Source organism: Sphaerodactylus townsendi, linkage group LG17, assembly GCF_021028975.2.
Source record: "Sphaerodactylus townsendi isolate TG3544 linkage group LG17, MPM_Stown_v2.3, whole genome shotgun sequence".
In the NCBI taxonomy this organism is placed as follows: Eukaryota; Metazoa; Chordata; class Lepidosauria; order Squamata; family Sphaerodactylidae; genus Sphaerodactylus; species Sphaerodactylus townsendi.
Window position 1 is genome coordinate 15,296,211 of NC_059441.1, and position 16,309 is coordinate 15,312,519.

A 16,309-nucleotide genomic window follows, 5' to 3' on the forward strand; every position below is an offset into this window, starting at 1 on the left:
CACCCCCCCCCCCCCCCACCCCCCCCCCCCCCCACCCCCCCCCCCCCCCACCCCCCCCCCCCCCCACCCCCCCCCCCCCCCACCCCCCCCCCCCCCCACCCCCCCCCCCCCCCACCCCCCCCCCCCCCCACCCCCCCCCCCCCCCACCCCCCCCCCCCCCCACCCCCCCCCCCCCCCACCCCCCCCCCCCCCCACCCCCCCCCCCCCCCACCCCCCCCCCCCCCCACCCCCCCCCCCCCCCACCCCCCCCCCCCCCCACCCCCCCCCCCCCCCACCCCCCCCCCCCCCCACCCCCCCCCCCCCCCACCCCCCCCCCCCCCCACCCCCCCCCCCCCCCACCCCCCCCCCCCCCCACCCCCCCCCCCCCCCACCCCCCCCCCCCCCCACCCCCCCCCCCCCCCACCCCCCCCCCCCCCCACCCCCCCCCCCCCCCACCCCCCCCCCCCCCCACCCCCCCCCCCCCCCACCCCCCCCCCCCCCCACCCCCCCCCCCCCCCACCCCCCCCCCCCCCCACCCCCCCCCCCCCCCACCCCCCCCCCCCCCCACCCCCCCCCCCCCCCACCCCCCCCCCCCCCCACCCCCCCCCCCCCCCACCCCCCCCCCCCCCCACCCCCCCCCCCCCCCACCCCCCCCCCCCCCCACCCCCCCCCCCCCCCACCCCCCCCCCCCCCCACCCCCCCCCCCCCCCACCCCCCCCCCCCCCCACCCCCCCCCCCCCCCACCCCCCCCCCCCCCCACCCCCCCCCCCCCCCACCCCCCCCCCCCCCCACCCCCCCCCCCCCCCACCCCCCCCCCCCCCCACCCCCCCCCCCCCCCACCCCCCCCCCCCCCCACCCCCCCCCCCCCCCACCCCCCCCCCCCCCCACCCCCCCCCCCCCCCACCCCCCCCCCCCCCCACCCCCCCCCCCCCCCACCCCCCCCCCCCCCCACCCCCCCCCCCCCCCACCCCCCCCCCCCCCCACCCCCCCCCCCCCCCACCCCCCCCCCCCCCCACCCCCCCCCCCCCCCACCCCCCCCCCCCCCCACCCCCCCCCCCCCCCACCCCCCCCCCCCCCCACCCCCCCCCCCCCCCACCCCCCCCCCCCCCCACCCCCCCCCCCCCCCACCCCCCCCCCCCCCCACCCCCCCCCCCCCCCACCCCCCCCCCCCCCCACCCCCCCCCCCCCCCACCCCCCCCCCCCCCCACCCCCCCCCCCCCCCACCCCCCCCCCCCCCCACCCCCCCCCCCCCCCACCCCCCCCCCCCCCCACCCCCCCCCCCCCCCACCCCCCCCCCCCCCCACCCCCCCCCCCCCCCACCCCCCCCCCCCCCCACCCCCCCCCCCCCCCACCCCCCCCCCCCCCCACCCCCCCCCCCCCCCACCCCCCCCCCCCCCCACCCCCCCCCCCCCCCACCCCCCCCCCCCCCCACCCCCCCCCCCCCCCACCCCCCCCCCCCCCCACCCCCCCCCCCCCCCACCCCCCCCCCCCCCCACCCCCCCCCCCCCCCACCCCCCCCCCCCCCCACCCCCCCCCCCCCCCACCCCCCCCCCCCCCCACCCCCCCCCCCCCCCACCCCCCCCCCCCCCCACCCCCCCCCCCCCCCACCCCCCCCCCCCCCCACCCCCCCCCCCCCCCACCCCCCCCCCCCCCCACCCCCCCCCCCCCCCACCCCCCCCCCCCCCCACCCCCCCCCCCCCCCACCCCCCCCCCCCCCCACCCCCCCCCCCCCCCACCCCCCCCCCCCCCCACCCCCCCCCCCCCCCACCCCCCCCCCCCCCCACCCCCCCCCCCCCCCACCCCCCCCCCCCCCCACCCCCCCCCCCCCCCACCCCCCCCCCCCCCCACCCCCCCCCCCCCCCACCCCCCCCCCCCCCCACCCCCCCCCCCCCCCACCCCCCCCCCCCCCCACCCCCCCCCCCCCCCACCCCCCCCCCCCCCCACCCCCCCCCCCCCCCACCCCCCCCCCCCCCCACCCCCCCCCCCCCCCACCCCCCCCCCCCCCCACCCCCCCCCCCCCCCACCCCCCCCCCCCCCCACCCCCCCCCCCCCCCACCCCCCCCCCCCCCCACCCCCCCCCCCCCCCACCCCCCCCCCCCCCCACCCCCCCCCCCCCCCACCCCCCCCCCCCCCCACCCCCCCCCCCCCCCACCCCCCCCCCCCCCCACCCCCCCCCCCCCCCACCCCCCCCCCCCCCCACCCCCCCCCCCCCCCACCCCCCCCCCCCCCCACCCCCCCCCCCCCCCACCCCCCCCCCCCCCCACCCCCCCCCCCCCCCACCCCCCCCCCCCCCCACCCCCCCCCCCCCCCACCCCCCCCCCCCCCCACCCCCCCCCCCCCCCACCCCCCCCCCCCCCCACCCCCCCCCCCCCCCACCCCCCCCCCCCCCCACCCCCCCCCCCCCCCACCCCCCCCCCCCCCCACCCCCCCCCCCCCCCACCCCCCCCCCCCCCCACCCCCCCCCCCCCCCACCCCCCCCCCCCCCCACCCCCCCCCCCCCCCACCCCCCCCCCCCCCCACCCCCCCCCCCCCCCACCCCCCCCCCCCCCCACCCCCCCCCCCCCCCACCCCCCCCCCCCCCCACCCCCCCCCCCCCCCACCCCCCCCCCCCCCCACCCCCCCCCCCCCCCACCCCCCCCCCCCCCCACCCCCCCCCCCCCCCACCCCCCCCCCCCCCCACCCCCCCCCCCCCCCACCCCCCCCCCCCCCCACCCCCCCCCCCCCCCACCCCCCCCCCCCCCCACCCCCCCCCCCCCCCACCCCCCCCCCCCCCCACCCCCCCCCCCCCCCACCCCCCCCCCCCCCCACCCCCCCCCCCCCCCACCCCCCCCCCCCCCCACCCCCCCCCCCCCCCACCCCCCCCCCCCCCCACCCCCCCCCCCCCCCACCCCCCCCCCCCCCCACCCCCCCCCCCCCCCACCCCCCCCCCCCCCCACCCCCCCCCCCCCCCACCCCCCCCCCCCCCCACCCCCCCCCCCCCCCACCCCCCCCCCCCCCCACCCCCCCCCCCCCCCACCCCCCCCCCCCCCCACCCCCCCCCCCCCCCACCCCCCCCCCCCCCCACCCCCCCCCCCCCCCACCCCCCCCCCCCCCCACCCCCCCCCCCCCCCACCCCCCCCCCCCCCCACCCCCCCCCCCCCCCACCCCCCCCCCCCCCCACCCCCCCCCCCCCCCACCCCCCCCCCCCCCCACCCCCCCCCCCCCCCACCCCCCCCCCCCCCCACCCCCCCCCCCCCCCACCCCCCCCCCCCCCCACCCCCCCCCCCCCCCACCCCCCCCCCCCCCCACCCCCCCCCCCCCCCACCCCCCCCCCCCCCCACCCCCCCCCCCCCCCACCCCCCCCCCCCCCCACCCCCCCCCCCCCCCACCCCCCCCCCCCCCCACCCCCCCCCCCCCCCACCCCCCCCCCCCCCCACCCCCCCCCCCCCCCACCCCCCCCCCCCCCCACCCCCCCCCCCCCCCACCCCCCCCCCCCCCCACCCCCCCCCCCCCCCACCCCCCCCCCCCCCCACCCCCCCCCCCCCCCACCCCCCCCCCCCCCCACCCCCCCCCCCCCCCACCCCCCCCCCCCCCCACCCCCCCCCCCCCCCACCCCCCCCCCCCCCCACCCCCCCCCCCCCCCACCCCCCCCCCCCCCCACCCCCCCCCCCCCCCACCCCCCCCCCCCCCCACCCCCCCCCCCCCCCACCCCCCCCCCCCCCCACCCCCCCCCCCCCCCACCCCCCCCCCCCCCCACCCCCCCCCCCCCCCACCCCCCCCCCCCCCCACCCCCCCCCCCCCCCACCCCCCCCCCCCCCCACCCCCCCCCCCCCCCACCCCCCCCCCCCCCCACCCCCCCCCCCCCCCACCCCCCCCCCCCCCCACCCCCCCCCCCCCCCACCCCCCCCCCCCCCCACCCCCCCCCCCCCCCACCCCCCCCCCCCCCCACCCCCCCCCCCCCCCACCCCCCCCCCCCCCCACCCCCCCCCCCCCCCACCCCCCCCCCCCCCCACCCCCCCCCCCCCCCACCCCCCCCCCCCCCCACCCCCCCCCCCCCCCACCCCCCCCCCCCCCCACCCCCCCCCCCCCCCACCCCCCCCCCCCCCCACCCCCCCCCCCCCCCACCCCCCCCCCCCCCCACCCCCCCCCCCCCCCACCCCCCCCCCCCCCCACCCCCCCCCCCCCCCACCCCCCCCCCCCCCCACCCCCCCCCCCCCCCACCCCCCCCCCCCCCCACCCCCCCCCCCCCCCACCCCCCCCCCCCCCCACCCCCCCCCCCCCCCACCCCCCCCCCCCCCCACCCCCCCCCCCCCCCACCCCCCCCCCCCCCCACCCCCCCCCCCCCCCACCCCCCCCCCCCCCCACCCCCCCCCCCCCCCACCCCCCCCCCCCCCCACCCCCCCCCCCCCCCACCCCCCCCCCCCCCCACCCCCCCCCCCCCCCACCCCCCCCCCCCCCCACCCCCCCCCCCCCCCACCCCCCCCCCCCCCCACCCCCCCCCCCCCCCACCCCCCCCCCCCCCCACCCCCCCCCCCCCCCACCCCCCCCCCCCCCCACCCCCCCCCCCCCCCACCCCCCCCCCCCCCCACCCCCCCCCCCCCCCACCCCCCCCCCCCCCCACCCCCCCCCCCCCCCACCCCCCCCCCCCCCCACCCCCCCCCCCCCCCACCCCCCCCCCCCCCCACCCCCCCCCCCCCCCACCCCCCCCCCCCCCCACCCCCCCCCCCCCCCACCCCCCCCCCCCCCCACCCCCCCCCCCCCCCACCCCCCCCCCCCCCCACCCCCCCCCCCCCCCACCCCCCCCCCCCCCCACCCCCCCCCCCCCCCACCCCCCCCCCCCCCCACCCCCCCCCCCCCCCACCCCCCCCCCCCCCCACCCCCCCCCCCCCCCACCCCCCCCCCCCCCCACCCCCCCCCCCCCCCACCCCCCCCCCCCCCCACCCCCCCCCCCCCCCACCCCCCCCCCCCCCCACCCCCCCCCCCCCCCACCCCCCCCCCCCCCCACCCCCCCCCCCCCCCACCCCCCCCCCCCCCCACCCCCCCCCCCCCCCACCCCCCCCCCCCCCCACCCCCCCCCCCCCCCACCCCCCCCCCCCCCCACCCCCCCCCCCCCCCACCCCCCCCCCCCCCCACCCCCCCCCCCCCCCACCCCCCCCCCCCCCCACCCCCCCCCCCCCCCACCCCCCCCCCCCCCCACCCCCCCCCCCCCCCACCCCCCCCCCCCCCCACCCCCCCCCCCCCCCACCCCCCCCCCCCCCCACCCCCCCCCCCCCCCACCCCCCCCCCCCCCCACCCCCCCCCCCCCCCACCCCCCCCCCCCCCCACCCCCCCCCCCCCCCACCCCCCCCCCCCCCCACCCCCCCCCCCCCCCACCCCCCCCCCCCCCCACCCCCCCCCCCCCCCACCCCCCCCCCCCCCCACCCCCCCCCCCCCCCACCCCCCCCCCCCCCCACCCCCCCCCCCCCCCACCCCCCCCCCCCCCCACCCCCCCCCCCCCCCACCCCCCCCCCCCCCCACCCCCCCCCCCCCCCACCCCCCCCCCCCCCCACCCCCCCCCCCCCCCACCCCCCCCCCCCCCCACCCCCCCCCCCCCCCACCCCCCCCCCCCCCCACCCCCCCCCCCCCCCACCCCCCCCCCCCCCCACCCCCCCCCCCCCCCACCCCCCCCCCCCCCCACCCCCCCCCCCCCCCACCCCCCCCCCCCCCCACCCCCCCCCCCCCCCACCCCCCCCCCCCCCCACCCCCCCCCCCCCCCACCCCCCCCCCCCCCCACCCCCCCCCCCCCCCACCCCCCCCCCCCCCCACCCCCCCCCCCCCCCACCCCCCCCCCCCCCCACCCCCCCCCCCCCCCACCCCCCCCCCCCCCCACCCCCCCCCCCCCCCACCCCCCCCCCCCCCCACCCCCCCCCCCCCCCACCCCCCCCCCCCCCCACCCCCCCCCCCCCCCACCCCCCCCCCCCCCCACCCCCCCCCCCCCCCACCCCCCCCCCCCCCCACCCCCCCCCCCCCCCACCCCCCCCCCCCCCCACCCCCCCCCCCCCCCACCCCCCCCCCCCCCCACCCCCCCCCCCCCCCACCCCCCCCCCCCCCCACCCCCCCCCCCCCCCACCCCCCCCCCCCCCCACCCCCCCCCCCCCCCACCCCCCCCCCCCCCCACCCCCCCCCCCCCCCACCCCCCCCCCCCCCCACCCCCCCCCCCCCCCACCCCCCCCCCCCCCCACCCCCCCCCCCCCCCACCCCCCCCCCCCCCCACCCCCCCCCCCCCCCACCCCCCCCCCCCCCCACCCCCCCCCCCCCCCACCCCCCCCCCCCCCCACCCCCCCCCCCCCCCACCCCCCCCCCCCCCCACCCCCCCCCCCCCCCACCCCCCCCCCCCCCCACCCCCCCCCCCCCCCACCCCCCCCCCCCCCCACCCCCCCCCCCCCCCACCCCCCCCCCCCCCCACCCCCCCCCCCCCCCACCCCCCCCCCCCCCCACCCCCCCCCCCCCCCACCCCCCCCCCCCCCCACCCCCCCCCCCCCCCACCCCCCCCCCCCCCCACCCCCCCCCCCCCCCACCCCCCCCCCCCCCCACCCCCCCCCCCCCCCACCCCCCCCCCCCCCCACCCCCCCCCCCCCCCACCCCCCCCCCCCCCCACCCCCCCCCCCCCCCACCCCCCCCCCCCCCCACCCCCCCCCCCCCCCACCCCCCCCCCCCCCCACCCCCCCCCCCCCCCACCCCCCCCCCCCCCCACCCCCCCCCCCCCCCACCCCCCCCCCCCCCCACCCCCCCCCCCCCCCACCCCCCCCCCCCCCCACCCCCCCCCCCCCCCACCCCCCCCCCCCCCCACCCCCCCCCCCCCCCACCCCCCCCCCCCCCCACCCCCCCCCCCCCCCACCCCCCCCCCCCCCCACCCCCCCCCCCCCCCACCCCCCCCCCCCCCCACCCCCCCCCCCCCCCACCCCCCCCCCCCCCCACCCCCCCCCCCCCCCACCCCCCCCCCCCCCCACCCCCCCCCCCCCCCACCCCCCCCCCCCCCCACCCCCCCCCCCCCCCACCCCCCCCCCCCCCCACCCCCCCCCCCCCCCACCCCCCCCCCCCCCCACCCCCCCCCCCCCCCACCCCCCCCCCCCCCCACCCCCCCCCCCCCCCACCCCCCCCCCCCCCCACCCCCCCCCCCCCCCACCCCCCCCCCCCCCCACCCCCCCCCCCCCCCACCCCCCCCCCCCCCCACCCCCCCCCCCCCCCACCCCCCCCCCCCCCCACCCCCCCCCCCCCCCACCCCCCCCCCCCCCCACCCCCCCCCCCCCCCACCCCCCCCCCCCCCCACCCCCCCCCCCCCCCACCCCCCCCCCCCCCCACCCCCCCCCCCCCCCACCCCCCCCCCCCCCCACCCCCCCCCCCCCCCACCCCCCCCCCCCCCCACCCCCCCCCCCCCCCACCCCCCCCCCCCCCCACCCCCCCCCCCCCCCACCCCCCCCCCCCCCCACCCCCCCCCCCCCCCACCCCCCCCCCCCCCCACCCCCCCCCCCCCCCACCCCCCCCCCCCCCCACCCCCCCCCCCCCCCACCCCCCCCCCCCCCCACCCCCCCCCCCCCCCACCCCCCCCCCCCCCCACCCCCCCCCCCCCCCACCCCCCCCCCCCCCCACCCCCCCCCCCCCCCACCCCCCCCCCCCCCCACCCCCCCCCCCCCCCACCCCCCCCCCCCCCCACCCCCCCCCCCCCCCACCCCCCCCCCCCCCCACCCCCCCCCCCCCCCACCCCCCCCCCCCCCCACCCCCCCCCCCCCCCACCCCCCCCCCCCCCCACCCCCCCCCCCCCCCACCCCCCCCCCCCCCCACCCCCCCCCCCCCCCACCCCCCCCCCCCCCCACCCCCCCCCCCCCCCACCCCCCCCCCCCCCCACCCCCCCCCCCCCCCACCCCCCCCCCCCCCCACCCCCCCCCCCCCCCACCCCCCCCCCCCCCCACCCCCCCCCCCCCCCACCCCCCCCCCCCCCCACCCCCCCCCCCCCCCACCCCCCCCCCCCCCCACCCCCCCCCCCCCCCACCCCCCCCCCCCCCCACCCCCCCCCCCCCCCACCCCCCCCCCCCCCCACCCCCCCCCCCCCCCACCCCCCCCCCCCCCCACCCCCCCCCCCCCCCACCCCCCCCCCCCCCCACCCCCCCCCCCCCCCACCCCCCCCCCCCCCCACCCCCCCCCCCCCCCACCCCCCCCCCCCCCCACCCCCCCCCCCCCCCACCCCCCCCCCCCCCCACCCCCCCCCCCCCCCACCCCCCCCCCCCCCCACCCCCCCCCCCCCCCACCCCCCCCCCCCCCCACCCCCCCCCCCCCCCACCCCCCCCCCCCCCCACCCCCCCCCCCCCCCACCCCCCCCCCCCCCCACCCCCCCCCCCCCCCACCCCCCCCCCCCCCCACCCCCCCCCCCCCCCACCCCCCCCCCCCCCCACCCCCCCCCCCCCCCACCCCCCCCCCCCCCCACCCCCCCCCCCCCCCACCCCCCCCCCCCCCCACCCCCCCCCCCCCCCACCCCCCCCCCCCCCCACCCCCCCCCCCCCCCACCCCCCCCCCCCCCCACCCCCCCCCCCCCCCACCCCCCCCCCCCCCCACCCCCCCCCCCCCCCACCCCCCCCCCCCCCCACCCCCCCCCCCCCCCACCCCCCCCCCCCCCCACCCCCCCCCCCCCCCACCCCCCCCCCCCCCCACCCCCCCCCCCCCCCACCCCCCCCCCCCCCCACCCCCCCCCCCCCCCACCCCCCCCCCCCCCCACCCCCCCCCCCCCCCACCCCCCCCCCCCCCCACCCCCCCCCCCCCCCACCCCCCCCCCCCCCCACCCCCCCCCCCCCCCACCCCCCCCCCCCCCCACCCCCCCCCCCCCCCACCCCCCCCCCCCCCCACCCCCCCCCCCCCCCACCCCCCCCCCCCCCCACCCCCCCCCCCCCCCACCCCCCCCCCCCCCCACCCCCCCCCCCCCCCACCCCCCCCCCCCCCCACCCCCCCCCCCCCCCACCCCCCCCCCCCCCCACCCCCCCCCCCCCCCACCCCCCCCCCCCCCCACCCCCCCCCCCCCCCACCCCCCCCCCCCCCCACCCCCCCCCCCCCCCACCCCCCCCCCCCCCCACCCCCCCCCCCCCCCACCCCCCCCCCCCCCCACCCCCCCCCCCCCCCACCCCCCCCCCCCCCCACCCCCCCCCCCCCCCACCCCCCCCCCCCCCCACCCCCCCCCCCCCCCACCCCCCCCCCCCCCCACCCCCCCCCCCCCCCACCCCCCCCCCCCCCCACCCCCCCCCCCCCCCACCCCCCCCCCCCCCCACCCCCCCCCCCCCCCACCCCCCCCCCCCCCCACCCCCCCCCCCCCCCACCCCCCCCCCCCCCCACCCCCCCCCCCCCCCACCCCCCCCCCCCCCCACCCCCCCCCCCCCCCACCCCCCCCCCCCCCCACCCCCCCCCCCCCCCACCCCCCCCCCCCCCCACCCCCCCCCCCCCCCACCCCCCCCCCCCCCCACCCCCCCCCCCCCCCACCCCCCCCCCCCCCCACCCCCCCCCCCCCCCACCCCCCCCCCCCCCCACCCCCCCCCCCCCCCACCCCCCCCCCCCCCCACCCCCCCCCCCCCCCACCCCCCCCCCCCCCCACCCCCCCCCCCCCCCACCCCCCCCCCCCCCCACCCCCCCCCCCCCCCACCCCCCCCCCCCCCCACCCCCCCCCCCCCCCACCCCCCCCCCCCCCCACCCCCCCCCCCCCCCACCCCCCCCCCCCCCCACCCCCCCCCCCCCCCACCCCCCCCCCCCCCCACCCCCCCCCCCCCCCACCCCCCCCCCCCCCCACCCCCCCCCCCCCCCACCCCCCCCCCCCCCCACCCCCCCCCCCCCCCACCCCCCCCCCCCCCCACCCCCCCCCCCCCCCACCCCCCCCCCCCCCCACCCCCCCCCCCCCCCACCCCCCCCCCCCCCCACCCCCCCCCCCCCCCACCCCCCCCCCCCCCCACCCCCCCCCCCCCCCACCCCCCCCCCCCCCCACCCCCCCCCCCCCCCACCCCCCCCCCCCCCCACCCCCCCCCCCCCCCACCCCCCCCCCCCCCCACCCCCCCCCCCCCCCACCCCCCCCCCCCCCCACCCCCCCCCCCCCCCACCCCCCCCCCCCCCCACCCCCCCCCCCCCCCACCCCCCCCCCCCCCCACCCCCCCCCCCCCCCACCCCCCCCCCCCCCCACCCCCCCCCCCCCCCACCCCCCCCCCCCCCCACCCCCCCCCCCCCCCACCCCCCCCCCCCCCCACCCCCCCCCCCCCCCACCCCCCCCCCCCCCCACCCCCCCCCCCCCCCACCCCCCCCCCCCCCCACCCCCCCCCCCCCCCACCCCCCCCCCCCCCCACCCCCCCCCCCCCCCACCCCCCCCCCCCCCCACCCCCCCCCCCCCCCACCCCCCCCCCCCCCCACCCCCCCCCCCCCCCACCCCCCCCCCCCCCCACCCCCCCCCCCCCCCACCCCCCCCCCCCCCCACCCCCCCCCCCCCCCACCCCCCCCCCCCCCCACCCCCCCCCCCCCCCACCCCCCCCCCCCCCCACCCCCCCCCCCCCCCACCCCCCCCCCCCCCCACCCCCCCCCCCCCCCACCCCCCCCCCCCCCCACCCCCCCCCCCCCCCACCCCCCCCCCCCCCCACCCCCCCCCCCCCCCACCCCCCCCCCCCCCCACCCCCCCCCCCCCCCACCCCCCCCCCCCCCCACCCCCCCCCCCCCCCACCCCCCCCCCCCCCCACCCCCCCCCCCCCCCACCCCCCCCCCCCCCCACCCCCCCCCCCCCCCACCCCCCCCCCCCCCCACCCCCCCCCCCCCCCACCCCCCCCCCCCCCCACCCCCCCCCCCCCCCACCCCCCCCCCCCCCCACCCCCCCCCCCCCCCACCCCCCCCCCCCCCCACCCCCCCCCCCCCCCACCCCCCCCCCCCCCCACCCCCCCCCCCCCCCACCCCCCCCCCCCCCCACCCCCCCCCCCCCCCACCCCCCCCCCCCCCCACCCCCCCCCCCCCCCACCCCCCCCCCCCCCCACCCCCCCCCCCCCCCACCCCCCCCCCCCCCCACCCCCCCCCCCCCCCACCCCCCCCCCCCCCCACCCCCCCCCCCCCCCACCCCCCCCCCCCCCCACCCCCCCCCCCCCCCACCCCCCCCCCCCCCCACCCCCCCCCCCCCCCACCCCCCCCCCCCCCCACCCCCCCCCCCCCCCACCCCCCCCCCCCCCCACCCCCCCCCCCCCCCACCCCCCCCCCCCCCCACCCCCCCCCCCCCCCACCCCCCCCCCCCCCCACCCCCCCCCCCCCCCACCCCCCCCCCCCCCCACCCCCCCCCCCCCCCACCCCCCCCCCCCCCCACCCCCCCCCCCCCCCACCCCCCCCCCCCCCCACCCCCCCCCCCCCCCACCCCCCCCCCCCCCCACCCCCCCCCCCCCCCACCCCCCCCCCCCCCCACCCCCCCCCCCCCCCACCCCCCCCCCCCCCCACCCCCCCCCCCCCCCACCCCCCCCCCCCCCCACCCCCCCCCCCCCCCACCCCCCCCCCCCCCCACCCCCCCCCCCCCCCACCCCCCCCCCCCCCCACCCCCCCCCCCCCCCACCCCCCCCCCCCCCCACCCCCCCCCCCCCCCACCCCCCCCCCCCCCCACCCCCCCCCCCCCCCACCCCCCCCCCCCCCCACCCCCCCCCCCCCCCACCCCCCCCCCCCCCCACCCCCCCCCCCCCCCACCCCCCCCCCCCCCCACCCCCCCCCCCCCCCACCCCCCCCCCCCCCCACCCCCCCCCCCCCCCACCCCCCCCCCCCCCCACCCCCCCCCCCCCCCACCCCCCCCCCCCCCCACCCCCCCCCCCCCCCACCCCCCCCCCCCCCCACCCCCCCCCCCCCCCACCCCCCCCCCCCCCCACCCCCCCCCCCCCCCACCCCCCCCCCCCCCCACCCCCCCCCCCCCCCACCCCCCCCCCCCCCCACCCCCCCCCCCCCCCACCCCCCCCCCCCCCCACCCCCCCCCCCCCCCACCCCCCCCCCCCCCCACCCCCCCCCCCCCCCACCCCCCCCCCCCCCCACCCCCCCCCCCCCCCACCCCCCCCCCCCCCCACCCCCCCCCCCCCCCACCCCCCCCCCCCCCCACCCCCCCCCCCCCCCACCCCCCCCCCCCCCCACCCCCCCCCCCCCCCACCCCCCCCCCCCCCCACCCCCCCCCCCCCCCACCCCCCCCCCCCCCCACCCCCCCCCCCCCCCACCCCCCCCCCCCCCCACCCCCCCCCCCCCCCACCCCCCCCCCCCCCCACCCCCCCCCCCCCCCACCCCCCCCCCCCCCCACCCCCCCCCCCCCCCACCCCCCCCCCCCCCCACCCCCCCCCCCCCCCACCCCCCCCCCCCCCCACCCCCCCCCCCCCCCACCCCCCCCCCCCCCCACCCCCCCCCCCCCCCACCCCCCCCCCCCCCCACCCCCCCCCCCCCCCACCCCCCCCCCCCCCCACCCCCCCCCCCCCCCACCCCCCCCCCCCCCCACCCCCCCCCCCCCCCACCCCCCCCCCCCCCCACCCCCCCCCCCCCCCACCCCCCCCCCCCCCCACCCCCCCCCCCCCCCACCCCCCCCCCCCCCCACCCCCCCCCCCCCCCACCCCCCCCCCCCCCCACCCCCCCCCCCCCCCACCCCCCCCCCCCCCCACCCCCCCCCCCCCCCACCCCCCCCCCCCCCCACCCCCCCCCCCCCCCACCCCCCCCCCCCCCCACCCCCCCCCCCCCCCACCCCCCCCCCCCCCCACCCCCCCCCCCCCCCACCCCCCCCCCCCCCCACCCCCCCCCCCCCCCACCCCCCCCCCCCCCCACCCCCCCCCCCCCCCACCCCCCCCCCCCCCCACCCCCCCCCCCCCCCACCCCCCCCCCCCCCCACCCCCCCCCCCCCCCACCCCCCCCCCCCCCCACCCCCCCCCCCCCCCACCCCCCCCCCCCCCCACCCCCCCCCCCCCCCACCCCCCCCCCCCCCCACCCCCCCCCCCCCCCACCCCCCCCCCCCCCCACCCCCCCCCCCCCCCACCCCCCCCCCCCCCCACCCCCCCCCCCCCCCACCCCCCCCCCCCCCCACCCCCCCCCCCCCCCACCCCCCCCCCCCCCCACCCCCCCCCCCCCCCACCCCCCCCCCCCCCCACCCCCCCCCCCCCCCACCCCCCCCCCCCCCCACCCCCCCCCCCCCCCACCCCCCCCCCCCCCCACCCCCCCCCCCCCCCACCCCCCCCCCCCCCCACCCCCCCCCCCCCCCACCCCCCCCCCCCCCCACCCCCCCCCCCCCCCACCCCCCCCCCCCCCCACCCCCCCCCCCCCCCACCCCCCCCCCCCCCCACCCCCCCCCCCCCCCACCCCCCCCCCCCCCCACCCCCCCCCCCCCCCACCCCCCCCCCCCCCCACCCCCCCCCCCCCCCACCCCCCCCCCCCCCCACCCCCCCCCCCCCCCACCCCCCCCCCCCCCCACCCCCCCCCCCCCCCACCCCCCCCCCCCCCCACCCCCCCCCCCCCCCACCCCCCCCCCCCCCCACCCCCCCCCCCCCCCACCCCCCCCCCCCCCCACCCCCCCCCCCCCCCACCCCCCCCCCCCCCCACCCCCCCCCCCCCCCACCCCCCCCCCCCCCCACCCCCCCCCCCCCCCACCCCCCCCCCCCCCCACCCCCCCCCCCCCCCACCCCCCCCCCCCCCCACCCCCCCCCCCCCCCACCCCCCCCCCCCCCCACCCCCCCCCCCCCCCACCCCCCCCCCCCCCCACCCCCCCCCCCCCCCACCCCCCCCCCCCCCCACCCCCCCCCCCCCCCACCCCCCCCCCCCCCCACCCCCCCCCCCCCCCACCCCCCCCCCCCCCCACCCCCCCCCCCCCCCACCCCCCCCCCCCCCCACCCCCCCCCCCCCCCACCCCCCCCCCCCCCCACCCCCCCCCCCCCCCACCCCCCCCCCCCCCCACCCCCCCCCCCCCCCACCCCCCCCCCCCCCCACCCCCCCCCCCCCCCACCCCCCCCCCCCCCCACCCCCCCCCCCCCCCACCCCCCCCCCCCCCCACCCCCCCCCCCCCCCACCCCCCCCCCCCCCCACCCCCCCCCCCCCCCACCCCCCCCCCCCCCCACCCCCCCCCCCCCCCACCCCCCCCCCCCCCCACCCCCCCCCCCCCCCACCCCCCCCCCCCCCCACCCCCCCCCCCCCCCACCCCCCCCCCCCCCCACCCCCCCCCCCCCCCACCCCCCCCCCCCCCCACCCCCCCCCCCCCCCACCCCCCCCCCCCCCCACCCCCCCCCCCCCCCACCCCCCCCCCCCCCCACCCCCCCCCCCCCCCACCCCCCCCCCCCCCCACCCCCCCCCCCCCCCACCCCCCCCCCCCCCCACCCCCCCCCCCCCCCACCCCCCCCCCCCCCCACCCCCCCCCCCCCCCACCCCCCCCCCCCCCCACCCCCCCCCCCCCCCACCCCCCCCCCCCCCCACCCCCCCCCCCCCCCACCCCCCCCCCCCCCCACCCCCCCCCCCCCCCACCCCCCCCCCCCCCCACCCCCCCCCCCCCCCACCCCCCCCCCCCCCCACCCCCCCCCCCCCCCACCCCCCCCCCCCCCCACCCCCCCCCCCCCCCACCCCCCCCCCCCCCCACCCCCCCCCCCCCCCACCCCCCCCCCCCCCCACCCCCCCCCCCCCCCACCCCCCCCCCCCCCCACCCCCCCCCCCCCCCACCCCCCCCCCCCCCCACCCCCCCCCCCCCCCACCCCCCCCCCCCCCCACCCCCCCCCCCCCCCACCCCCCCCCCCCCCCACCCCCCCCCCCCCCCACCCCCCCCCCCCCCCACCCCCCCCCCCCCCCACCCCCCCCCCCCCCCACCCCCCCCCCCCCCCACCCCCCCCCCCCCCCACCCCCCCCCCCCCCCACCCCCCCCCCCCCCCACCCCCCCCCCCCCCCACCCCCCCCCCCCCCCACCCCCCCCCCCCCCCACCCCCCCCCCCCCCCACCCCCCCCCCCCCCCACCCCCCCCCCCCCCCACCCCCCCCCCCCCCCACCCCCCCCCCCCCCCACCCCCCCCCCCCCCCACCCCCCCCCCCCCCCACCCCCCCCCCCCCCCACCCCCCCCCCCCCCCACCCCCCCCCCCCCCCACCCCCCCCCCCCCCCACCCCCCCCCCCCCCCACCCCCCCCCCCCCCCACCCCCCCCCCCCCCCACCCCCCCCCCCCCCCACCCCCCCCCCCCCCCACCCCCCCCCCCCCCCACCCCCCCCCCCCCCCACCCCCCCCCCCCCCCACCCCCCCCCCCCCCCACCCCCCCCCCCCCCCACCCCCCCCCCCCCCCACCCCCCCCCCCCCCCACCCCCCCCCCCCCCCACCCCCCCCCCCCCCCACCCCCCCCCCCCCCCACCCCCCCCCCCCCCCACCCCCCCCCCCCCCCACCCCCCCCCCCCCCCACCCCCCCCCCCCCCCACCCCCCCCCCCCCCCACCCCCCCCCCCCCCCACCCCCCCCCCCCCCCACCCCCCCCCCCCCCCACCCCCCCCCCCCCCCACCCCCCCCCCCCCCCACCCCCCCCCCCCCCCACCCCCCCCCCCCCCCACCCCCCCCCCCCCCCACCCCCCCCCCCCCCCACCCCCCCCCCCCCCCACCCCCCCCCCCCCCCACCCCCCCCCCCCCCCACCCCCCCCCCCCCCCACCCCCCCCCCCCCCCACCCCCCCCCCCCCCCACCCCCCCCCCCCCCCACCCCCCCCCCCCCCCACCCCCCCCCCCCCCCACCCCCCCCCCCCCCCACCCCCCCCCCCCCCCACCCCCCCCCCCCCCCACCCCCCCCCCCCCCCACCCCCCCCCCCCCCCACCCCCCCCCCCCCCCACCCCCCCCCCCCCCCACCCCCCCCCCCCCCCACCCCCCCCCCCCCCCACCCCCCCCCCCCCCCACCCCCCCCCCCCCCCACCCCCCCCCCCCCCCACCCCCCCCCCCCCCCACCCCCCCCCCCCCCCACCCCCCCCCCCCCCCACCCCCCCCCCCCCCCACCCCCCCCCCCCCCCACCCCCCCCCCCCCCCACCCCCCCCCCCCCCCACCCCCCCCCCCCCCCACCCCCCCCCCCCCCCACCCCCCCCCCCCCCCACCCCCCCCCCCCCCCACCCCCCCCCCCCCCCACCCCCCCCCCCCCCCACCCCCCCCCCCCCCCACCCCCCCCCCCCCCCACCCCCCCCCCCCCCCACCCCCCCCCCCCCCCACCCCCCCCCCCCCCCACCCCCCCCCCCCCCCACCCCCCCCCCCCCCCACCCCCCCCCCCCCCCACCCCCCCCCCCCCCCACCCCCCCCCCCCCCCACCCCCCCCCCCCCCCACCCCCCCCCCCCCCCACCCCCCCCCCCCCCCACCCCCCCCCCCCCCCACCC